Source organism: Callionymus lyra, unplaced genomic scaffold, assembly GCF_982586985.1.
Source record: "Callionymus lyra unplaced genomic scaffold, fCalLyr1.hap1.1 HAP1_SCAFFOLD_95, whole genome shotgun sequence".
NCBI lineage: Eukaryota > Metazoa > Chordata > Actinopteri > Syngnathiformes > Callionymidae > Callionymus > Callionymus lyra.
Genome location: NW_028258588.1, coordinates 160,001 through 170,000, shown reverse-complemented (window position 1 = coordinate 170,000; position 10,000 = coordinate 160,001). Strand labels below are relative to the sequence as shown.

At 59.6% G+C, this 10,000-nt stretch overlaps 1 non-coding gene across 1 annotated transcript; it reads left to right on the top strand.

Moving 5' to 3' along the window:
- The first annotated feature begins 3,238 nt into the window (after positions 1–3,238).
- LOC148058332 (5S ribosomal RNA) lies at positions 3,239–3,357 on the top strand. The gene has a single exon (XR_015709967.1). It is a non-coding gene; the product is annotated as a 5S ribosomal RNA (ribosomal RNA).
- The last annotated feature ends 6,643 nt before the right edge of the window (positions 3,358–10,000 follow it).

Genomic DNA, 10,000 nt, shown 5'->3' with positions numbered 1-10,000 from the left:
TCCTGCGGGGATGGAGAACCAGGGGCCTGGGTGACATCCTCATGCGGGGATGGGGTACCAGGAGGCCGGGGAACATTTTCAACACTTTGGGGCATTTTTAAACACTTTGCTCTTTTTTTCCCCTCTCCCAACCAGGGGGCCTGGGGAGCCTCCTCCTGCGGGGATGGGGAACCAGGGGCCTGGGGAACATTTTCAACACTTTGGGGCATTTTTAAACACTTTGCTCTTTTTTTCCCCTCTCCCAACCAGGGGGCCTGGGGAGCCTCCTCCTGCGGGGATGGGGAACCAGGGGCCTGGGGAACATTTTCAACACTTTGGGGCATTTTTAAACACTTTGCTCTTTTTTTCCCCTCTCCCAACCAGGGGGCCTGGGGAGCCTCCTCCTGCGGGGATGGGGAACCAGGGGCCTGGGGAACATTTTCAACACTTTGGGGCATTTTTAAACACTTTGCTCTTTTTCCCCCTCTCCCAACCAGGGGGCCTGGGGAGCCTCCTCCTGCGGGGATGGGGAACCAGGGGCCTGGGGAACATTTTCAACACTTTGGGGCATTTTTAAACACTTTGCTCTTTTTTTCCCCTCTCCCAACCAGGGGGCCTGGGGAGCCTCCTCCTGCGGGGATGGGGAACCAGGGGCCTGGGGAACATTTTCAACACTTTGGGGCATTTTTAAACACTTTGCTCTTTTTCCCCCTCTCCCAACCAGGGGGCCTGGGGAGCCTCCTCCTGCGGGGATGGGGAACCAGGGGCCTGGGGAACATTTTCAACACTTTGGGGCATTTTTAAACACTTTGCTCTTTTTTTCCCCTCTCCCAACCAGGGGGCCTGGGGAGCCTCCTCCTGCGGGGATGGGGAACCAGGGGCCTGGGGAACATTTTCAACACTTTGGGGCATTTTTAAACACTTTGCTCTTTTTTTTCCCTCTCCCAACCAGGGGGCCTGGGGAGCCTCCTCCTGCGGGGATGGGGAACCAGGGGCCTGGGGAACATTTTCAACACTTTGGGGCATTTTTAAACACTTTGCTCTTTATCCCCCTCTCCCAACCAGGGGGCCTGGGGAGCCTCCTCCTGCGGGGATGGGGAACCAGGGGCCTGGGGAACATTTTCAACACTTTGGGGCATTTTTAAACACTTTGCTCTTTTTTTCCCCTCTCCCAACCAGGGGGCCTGGGGAGCCTCCTCCTGCGGGGATGGGGAACCAGGGGCCTGGGGAACATTTTCAACACTTTGGGGCATTTTTAAACACTTTGCTCTTTTTCCCCCTCTCCCAACCAGGGGGCCTGGGGAGCCTCCTCCTGCGGGGATGGGGAACCAGGGGCCTGGGGAACATTTTCAACACTTTGGGGCATTTTTAAACACTTTGCTCTTTTTCCCCCTCTCCCAACCAGGGGGCCTGGGGAGCCTCCTCCTGCGGGGATGGGGAACCAGGGGCCTGGGGAACATTTTCAACACTTTGGGGCATTTTTAAACACTTTGCTCTTTTTCCCCCTCTCCCAACCAGGGGCCTGGGGAGCCTCCTCCTGCGGGCATGGAGAACCAGGGGGCCTGGGGAGCCTCCTCCTGCGGGGATGGGGAACCAGGGGCCTGGGGGGCCTCCTCCTGCGGGGATGGAGAACCAGGGGGCCTGGGGAGCCTCCTCCTGCGGGCATAGAGAACCAGGGGGCCTGGGGAGCCTCCTCCTGCGGGCATGGGGAACCAGGGGGCCTGGGGAGCCTCCTCCTGCGGTGATGGGGAACCATTGGGCCTGGGGAGCCTCCTCCTGCACCAGGGGGCCTGGGGAGCCTCCTCCTGCGGGGATGGGGAACCAGGGGGCCTGGGGAGCCTCCTCCTGCGGGGATGGAGAACCAGGGGGCCTGGGGAGCCTCCTCCTGCGGTCATGGAGAACCAGGGGGCCTGGGGAGCCTCCTCCTGCGGGCATGGAGAACCAGGGGCCTGGGGAGCCTCCTCATGCGGGGATGGAGAACCAGGGGGCCTGGGGAGCCTCCTCCTGCGGGCATGGAGAACCAGGGGGCCTGGGGAGCCTCCTCCTGCGGGGATGGGGAACCAGGGGCCTGGGGGGCCTCCTCCTGCGGGGATGGAGAACCAGGGGGCCTGGGGAGCCTCCTCCTGCGGGGATGGAGAACCAGGGGGCCTGGGGAGCCTCCTCCTGCGGGGATGGAGAACCAGGGGGCCTGGGGAGCCTCCTCCTGCGGGGATGGAGAACCAGGGGGCCTGGGGAGCCTCCTCCTGCGGGGATGGAGAACCAGGGGGCCTGGGGAGCCTCCTCCTGCGGGCATGGAGAACCAGGGGGCCTGGGGAGCCTCCTCCTGCGGGGATGGAGAACCAGGGCGCCTGGGGAGCCTCCTCCTGCGGGGATGGGGAACCAGGGGGCCTGGGGAGCCTCCTCCTGCACCAGGGGGCCTGGGGAGCCTCCTCCTGCGGGGATGGGGAACCAGGGGGCCTGGGGAGCCTCCTCCTGCGGTGATGGGGAACCATGGGGCCTGGGGAGCCTCCTCCTGCGGGGATGGGGAACCAGGGGGCCTGGGGAGCCTCCTCCTGCGGGCATGGAGAACCAGGGGGCCTGGGGAGCCTCCTCCTGCGGGGATGGGGAACCAGGGGGCCTGGGGAGCCTCCTCCTGCACCAGGGGGCCTGGGGAGCCTCCTCCTGCGGGGATGGGGAACCAGGGGGCCTGGGGAGCCTCCTCCTGCGGTGATGGGGAACCATGGGGCCTGGGGAGCCTCCTCCTGCGGGGATGGGGAACCAGGGGGCCTGGGGAGCCTCCTCCTGCGGTGATGGGGAACCATGGGGCCTGGGGAGCCTCCTCCTGCGGGGATGGAGAAGCAGGGGGCCTGGGGAGCCTCCTCCTGCGGGCATAGAGAACCAGGGGGCCTGGGGAGCCTCCTCCTGCGGGCATGGGGAACCAGGGGGCCTGGGGAGCCTCCTCCTGCGGTGATGGGGAACCATTGGGCCTGGGGAGCCTCCTCCTGCACCAGGGGGCCTGGGGAGCCTCCTCCTGCGGGGATGGGGAACCAGGGGGCCTGGGGAGCCTCCTCCTGCGGGGATGGGGAACCAGGGGCCTGGGGAGCCTCCTCCTGCACCAGGGGGCCTGGGGAGCCTCCTCCTGCACCAGGGGGCCTGGGGAGCCTCCTCCTGCGGGGATGGGGAACCAGGGGGCCTGGGGAGCCTCCTCCTGCGGGGATGGGGAACCAGGGGCCTGGGGAACATTTTCAACACTTTGGGGCATTTCACAAGCGCTTCCCTCGCTTACGGCCACACCACCCTGAATGAGCCCGATCTCGTCTGATCTCGGAAGCCAAGCAGGGTCGGGCCCAGTTAGTACTTGGATGGGAGACCGCCTGGGAATACTGGGTGCTGTAAGCATTTTTTTTTGCCATTATTTGTGGGTAGAAAAGTGAGAAAAGTGACCTAAAATAGAACCGGGACTAGGCGGCAGTTCCCCCCACCAGGCGGCGGCATTTGGGGCATTATTTGTGGGTAAGAAAGTGAGAAAAGTGACCTAAAATAGAACCGGGACTAGGCGGCAGTTCCCCCCACCAGGCGGCGGCATTTGGGGCATTATTTGTGGGTCAGAAAGTGAGAAAAGTGACCTAAAATAGAACCGGGACTAGGCGGCAGTTCCCCCCACCAGGCGGCGGCATTTGAGGCATTATTTGTGGGTCAGAAAGTGAGAAAAGTGACCTAAAATAGAACCGGGACTAGGCGGCAGTTCCCCCCACCAGGCGGCGGCATTTGGGGCATTATTTGTGGGTCAGAAAGTGAGAAAAGTGACCTAAAATAGAACCGGGACTAGGCGGCAGTTCCCCCCACCAGGCGGCGGCATTTGGGGCATTATTTGTGGGTCAGAAAGTGAGAAAAGTGACCTAAAATAGAACCGGGACTAGGCGGCAGTTCCCCCCACCAGGCGGCGGCATTTGAGGCATTATTTGTGGGTCAGAAAGTGAGAAAAGTGACCTAAAATAGAACCGGGACTAGGCGGCAGTTCCCCCCACCAGGCGGCGGCATTTGGGGCATTATTTGTGGGTCAGAAAGTGAGAAAAGTGACCTAAAATAGAACCGGGACTAGGCGGCAGTTCCCCCCACCAGGCGGCGGCATTTGGGGCATTATTTGTGGGTCAGAAAGTGAGAAAAGGGACCTAAAATAGAACCGGGACTAGGCGGCAGTTCCCCCCACCAGGCGGCGGCATTTGGGGCATTATTTGTGGGTCAGAAAGTGAGAAAAGTGACCTAAAATAGAACCGGGACTAGGCGGCAGTTCCCCCCACCAGGCGGCGGCATTTGGGGCATTATTTGTGGGTCAGAAAGTGAGAAAAGTGACCTAAAATAGAACCGGGACTAGGCGGCAGTTCCCCCCACCAGGCGGCGGCATTTGGGGCATTATTTGTGGGTCAGAAAGTGAGAAAAGTGACCTAAAATAGAACCGGGACTAGGCGGCAGTTCCCCCCACCAGGCGGCGGCATTTGGGGCATTATTTGTGGGTCAGAAAGTGAGAAAAGTGACCTAAAATAGAACCGGGACTAGGCGGCAGTTCCCCCCACCAGGCGGCGGCATTTGGGGCATTATTTGTGGGTCAGAAAGTGAGAAAAGTGACCTAAAATAGAACCGGTGCAGGCGGCATGTTCCCCCACCAGATGGCGGCATTTGGGGACCCGTAGTGTGGGCAGAAAACTCACCAAAGTGACTTAAAATAGAACCGGTGCAGGCGGCATGTTCCCCCACCAGATGGCGGCATTTGGGGACCCGTAGTGTGGGTAGAAAACTCACCAAAGTGACTTAAAATAGAACCGGTGCAGGCGGCATGTTCCCCCACCAGATGGCGGCATTTGGGGACCCGTAGTGTGGGTAGAAAACTCACCAAAGTGACTTAAAATAGAACCGGTGCAGGCGGCATGTTCCCCCACCAGATGGCGGCATTTGGGGACCCGTAGTGTGGGCAGAAAACTCACCAAAGTGACTTAAAATAGAACCGGTGCAGGCGGCATGTTCCCCCACCAGATGGCGGCATTTGGGGAGCCGTAGTGTGGGCAGAAAACTCACCAAAGTGACTTAAAATAGAACCGGTGCAGGCGGCATGTTCCCCCACCAGATGGCGGCATTTGGGGACCCGTAGTGTGGGCAGAAAACTCACCAAAGTGACTTAAAATAGAACCGGTGCAGGCGGCATGTTCCCCCACCAGATGGCGGCATTTGGGGAGCCGTAGTGTGGGCAGAAAACTCACCAAAGTGACTTAAAATAGAACCGGTGCAGGCGGCATGTTCCCCCACCAGATGGCGGCATTTGGGGACCCGTAGTGTGGGCAGAAAACTCACCAAAGTGACTTAAAATAGAACCGGTGCAGGCGGCATGTTCCCCCACCAGATGGCGGCATTTGGGGACATGCAGTGTGGGTAGAAAACTCACCAAAGTGTCCTAAAATAGAACCGGGACCAGGGGGCCTCTTCCCCCACCAGGTGGCGGGCTTGGGGGGCTTGGTTTCCGGGTAGAAAACTCACCAAAGTGTCCTAAAATAGAACCGGGACCAGGGGGCATGCTCCCCCACCAGGCGGCGGGCTTGGGGGGCTTGGTTTGCGGGTAGAAAACTCACCAAAGTGACCTAAAATAGAACCGGGCTAGGCGGCATGTTCCCCCACCAGGCGGCGGGCTTGGGGGGCTTGGTTTGCGGGTAGAAAACTCACCAAAGTGTCCTAAAATAGAACCGGGACCAGGGGGCATGTTCCCCCACCAGGCGGCGGGCTTGGGGGGCTTGGTTTGCGGGTAGAAAACTCACCAAAGTGTCCTAAAATAGAACCGGGACCAGGGGGCATGTTCCCCCACCAGGCGGCGGGCTTGGGGGGCTTGGTTTGCGGGTAGAAAACTCACCAAAGTGTCCTAAAATAGAACCGGGACCAGGGGGCCTCTTCCCCCACCAGGCGGCGGGCTTGGGGGGCTTGGTTTGCGGGTAGAAAACTCACCAAAGTGACCTAAAATAGAACCGGGACCAGGGGGCCTCTTCCCCCACCAGGCGGCGGGCTTGGGGGGCTTGGTTTGCGGGTAGAAAACTCACCAAAGTGACCTAAAATAGAACCGGGCTAGGCGGCATGTTCCCCCACCAGGCGGCGGGCTTGGGGGGCTTGGTTTGCGGGTAGAAAACTCACCAAAGTGTCCTAAAATAGAACCGGGACCAGGGGGCATGTTCCCCCACCAGGCGGCGGGCTTGGGGGGCTTGGTTTGCGGGTAGAAAACTCACCAAAGTGTCCTAAAATAGAACCGGGACCAGGGGGCATCTTCCCCCACCAGGCGGCGGGCTTGGGGGTCTTGGTTTGCGGGTAGAAAACTCACCAAAGTGTCCTAAAATAGAACCGGGACCAGGGGGCCTCTTCCCCCACCAGGCGGCGGGCTTGGGGGGCTTGGTTTGCGGGTAGAAAACTCACCAAAGTATCGGCAAAATAGAACCAGGGAAGGGGGGGATGTCGGTCACAAGGTGCCCGAGTCAGAGAACCAGGAAAACGGACATAAATCCAGAAAACCTCGGTGTCTGACTGCTCCTCAAAAAGTGGTCTTTTTGATGTCACGAGCGCAACCACCTAGAGGTTAATGGGGAGGGATGGTGTGAGCGCAAACGGATTTTTCCTAAGTGTGACTGCTCCTCAAAAAGTGGTCTTTTTGATGTCACGAGCGCAACCACCTAGAGGTTAATGGGGAGGGATGGTGTGAGCGCAAACGGATTTTTCCTAAGTGTGACTGCTCCTCAAAAAGTGGTCTTTTTGATGTCACGAGCGCAACCACCTAGAGGTTAATAGGGAGCGAGTACAACAGGGGTGTAGAGTGTTGAGCTCCGGACCGGGATGGCGGGCGACTCGAGCGGTCATGCCCGACTTTGAGACACTTTGTCGCGGTCATGCGAGCGACCTCCACTGCTCCCCGGAGGTGCCCCGGACCGGGTTGGCGGGTGACTCGAGCGGTCGTGCCCGACTTTGAGACACTTTGTCGCGGTCATGCGGGCGTCCTCCGCCGGTCCCCGGAGGTGCCCCGGACCGGGTTGGCGGGTGACTCGAGCGGTCATGCCCGACTTTGAGACACTTTGTCGCGGTCATGCGGGCGTCCTCCGCCGGTCCCTGGAGGTGCCCCGGACCGGGTTGGCGGGTGACTCGAACGGTCATGCCCGACTTTGAGACACTTTGTCGCGGTCATGCGGGCGTCCTCCGCCGGTCCCTGGAGGTGCCCCGGACCGGGTTGGCGGGTGACTCGAGCGGTCGTGCCCGACTTTGAGACACTTTGTCGCGGTCATGCGGGCATCCTCCGCCGGTCCCTGGAGGTGCCCCGGACCGGGTTGGCGGGTGACTCGAGCGGTCGTGCCCGACTTTGAGACACTTTGTCGCGGTCATGCGAGCGACCTCCGCCGGTCCCCGGAGGTGCCCCGGACCGGGTTGGCGGGTGACTCGAACGGTCGTGCCCGACTTTGAGACACTTTGTCGCGGTCATGCGGGCGTCCTCCGCCGGTCCCTGGAGGTGCCCCGGACCGGGTTGGCGGGTGACTCGAGCGGTCGTGCCCGACTTTGAGACACTTTGTCGCGGGCATGCGGGCGTCCTCCGCCGGTCCCTGGAGGTGCCCCGGACCGGGTTGGCGGGTGACTCGAGCGGTCATGCCCGACTTTGAGACACTTTGTCGCGGTCATGCGGGCGTCCTCCGCCGGTCCCTGGAGGTGCCCCGGACCGGGTTGGCGGGTGACTCGAGCGGTCGTGCCCGACTTTGAGACACTTTGTCGCGGTCATGCGGGCGTCCTCCGCCGGTCCCTGGAGGTGCCCCGGACCGGGTTGGCGGGTGACTCGAGCGGTCGTGCCCGACTTTGAGACACTTTGTCGCGGTCATGCGGGCGTCCTCCGCCGGTCCCTGGAGGTGCCCCGGACCGGGTTGGCGGGTGACTCGAGCGGTCGTGCCCGACTTTGAGACACTTTGTCGCGGTCATGCGGGCGTCCTCCGCCGGTCCCTGGAGGTGCCCCGGACCGGGTTGGCGGGTGACTCAAGCGGTCATGCCCGACTTTGAGACACTTTGCCGCGGTCATGCGGGCGACCTCCGCCGGTCCCTGGAGGTGCCCCGGACCGGGTTGGCGGGTGACTCGAGCGGTCGTGCCCGACTTTGAGACACTTTGCCGCGGTCATGCGGGCGACCTCCGCCGGTCCCTGGATGGCGGGCTCCAGTGAGGTCGGCGGGGGAAGGCTCGGGCTGAGGCCGACTTCGGTGCCTCAAAGTCGGACAAGGTTGGATTGGAAGTCCGCTGTGTTGAGGACCAGTGGCATTCGGCGGTGGAACGCTCAGAACTTGGCCGACATCGGTGCCTCAACGTCGGACAAGGTTGGAGTGGATGACCGCTGATAACTCTGGTTCTTTTGCCAGACGAAAGAAATTTTTCCCGAGTGTGACTGCTCTGAAAAAAGTGGTCTTTTTGATGTCACGAGCGCAACCACCTAGAGGTTAATAGGGAGGCACCATAACAGGAGAGGGAGTGAAAAGGCTCGGAGGGTGGCCGAGCCTGGTGCCTCAAAATCGGACAAGGTTGGAGTGGATGACCGCTGAAAACTCTGGTTCTTTTGCCAGACGAAAGAAATTTTTCCCGAGTGTGACTGCTCTGAAAAAAGTGGTCTTTTTGATGTCACGAGCGCAACCACCTAGAGGTTAATAGGGAGGCACCATAACAGGAGAGGGAGTGAAAAGGCTCGGAGGGTGGCCGAGCCTGGTGCCTCAAAATCGGACAAGGTTGGAGTGGATGACCGCTGAAAACTCTGGTTCTTTTGCCAGACGAAAGAAATTTTTTCCGAGTGTGACTGCTCTGCAAAAAGTGGTCTTTTTGATGTCACGAGCGCAACCACCTAGAGGTTAATAGGGAGGCACCATAACAGGAGAGGGAGTGAAAAGGCTCGGACGGTGGCCGAGCCTGGTGCCTCAAAATCGGACAAGGTTGGAGTGGATGACCGCTGAAAACTCTGGTTCTTTTGCCAGACGAAAGAAATTTTTTCCGAGTGTGACTGCTCTGCAAAAAGTGGTCTTTTTGATGTCACGAGCGCAACCACCTAGAGGTTAATAGGGAGGCACCATAACAGGAGAGGGAGTGAAAAGGCTCGGAGGGTGGCCGAGCCTGGTGCCTCAAAATCGGACAAGGTTGGAGTGGATGACCGCTGAAAACTCTGGTTCTTTTGCCTGACGAAAGAAATTTTTTTCCGAGTGTGACTGCTCTGCAAAAAGTGGTCTTTTTGATGTCACGAGCGCAACCACCTAGAGGTTAATAGGGAGGCACCATAACAGGAGAGGGAGTGAAAAGGCTCGGAGGGTGGCCGAGCCTGGTGCCTCAAAGTCGGACAAGGTTGGAGTGGATGACCGCTGAAAACTCTGGTTCTTTTGCCAGACGAAAGAAATTTTTTCCGAGTGTGACTGCTCTGCAAAAAGTGGTCTTTTTGATGTCACGAGCGCAACCACCTAGAGGTTAATAGGGAGGCACCATAACAGGAGAGGGAGTGAAAAGGCTCGGAGGGTGGCCGAGCCTGGTGCCTCAAAATCGGACAAGGTTGGAGTGGATGACCGCTGAACACTCTGGTTCTTTTGCCAGACGAAAGAAATTTTTTCCGAGTGTGACTGCTCTGCAAAAAGTGGTCTTTTTGATGTCACGAGCGCAACCACCTAGAGGTTAATAGGGAGGCACCATAACAGGAGAGGGAGTGAAAAGGCTCGGAGGGTGGCCGAGCCTGGTGCCTCAAAATCGGACAAGGTTGGAGTGGATGGCCGCTGAAAACTCTGGTTCTTTTGCCTGACGAAAGAAATTTTTTCCGAGTGTGACTGCTCTGCAAAAAGTGGTCTTTTTGATGTCACGAGCGCAACCACCTAGAGGTTAATAGGGAGGCACCATAACAGGAGAGGGAAGGAAAAGGCTCGGAGGGTGGCCGAGCCTGGTGCCTCAAAATCGGACAAGGTTGGAGTGGATGACCGCTGAAAACTCTGGTTCTTTTGCCTGACGAAAGAAATTTTTTCCGAG